Source organism: Austrofundulus limnaeus, unplaced genomic scaffold (assembly GCF_001266775.1).
Source record: "Austrofundulus limnaeus strain Quisiro unplaced genomic scaffold, Austrofundulus_limnaeus-1.0 Scaffold522, whole genome shotgun sequence".
NCBI classification, from domain to species: Eukaryota; Metazoa; Chordata; class Actinopteri; order Cyprinodontiformes; family Rivulidae; genus Austrofundulus; species Austrofundulus limnaeus.
In genome coordinates this window covers 331,154-332,314 of record NW_013952924.1, presented here as the reverse complement: position 1 = coordinate 332,314, position 1,161 = coordinate 331,154, and positions in this window count along the sequence as shown.

Genomic DNA, 1,161 nt, shown 5'->3' with positions numbered 1-1,161 from the left:
AGACACCCCTTTTTCAGATAAATTGGGGGGGGGGGGGGGGCACTGATTGGTGGGCCTGATGGATAGAGCTTCATCAGAGCTAAACAACAAAAGAAATCTGAAGCTTCTATGTTGAACAGTTTCTGAGTTATAAGCATTTTGCATGTCCTGACACCCCCTCTTTGAAAGGAGCCCCCTCCTCAAATATGGGGTCTATCGACCGTTGGCTGGTGCAGTGTAGGTCAGACTCTTCTACAGTCCTGCCAAATTTCATGTTGACTGGTGCAGCCGTTTTTGTGCTACGGTTGACCAAAAATCACTAAAAACAAGAAACTAAATACTGCATAGTGGTAACATAATGASCCCCACAAGCAGAAATGCACACTGAAATAAAAGAAATGTCACAATTGTGGGCTATAAAGCACATTACTGTGTTTCAGTTACTCTAAACTATGAGTTATTTGCATCAACTTAAGTTACTTGTGTTGTTTGTAAGTAAAACTATGCCATATCTAGTTTACTTGGCTGTGTTAAGTATCCCCAACTCAACTCAGTAAAGTAAATATTATTTAAAACATAAAGGGTTACTATCCCACTCCATTCTAGTTGGTGGCAGTAATGCACACCGTTCTTTTTGTCCTACCAACCACCAGAAAACGTCGCAGGAAGAAGAAACATTTCTCACAGCACACGGACATACATACTTGAAAAATCTACAGCCATCCTTTAAATAAAGGTAAGTAAACATGTTTTCAATTTCCACATTTCTTATAGAAATTAGTGTTAAGCGTTTTTCATACTAAATTGTAGTGGAGGCTGACCTAAATTATGTGTGGAAGWATACCTATCGGTGCAAACTGTTTTACTAACTAGACCTTGGTGTTTGCAAAAGCCGTTGAAAATGTATAAACATTTGTATGTGTTTAAGTTGTTAAAATTGGAAATGCCAATTTGGCGCTGCTAGCTCCATTAGGATGTTAGCTTCATTAGTTGACACCTTTAAAAGTTTGATATATGCTGAATTTAGCTMTCTTTACTGAGCCCATCTGGTGATATTTGAATAAATAAATGCATGGCCACAGTATAAATCAATAAGAATACTTCAGTGTTTTTTCTACTCCCCATCCTACATGTGTGTGTGTGTGTGTGTGTGTGTGTGTGTGTGTGTGTGTGTGTGTGTGT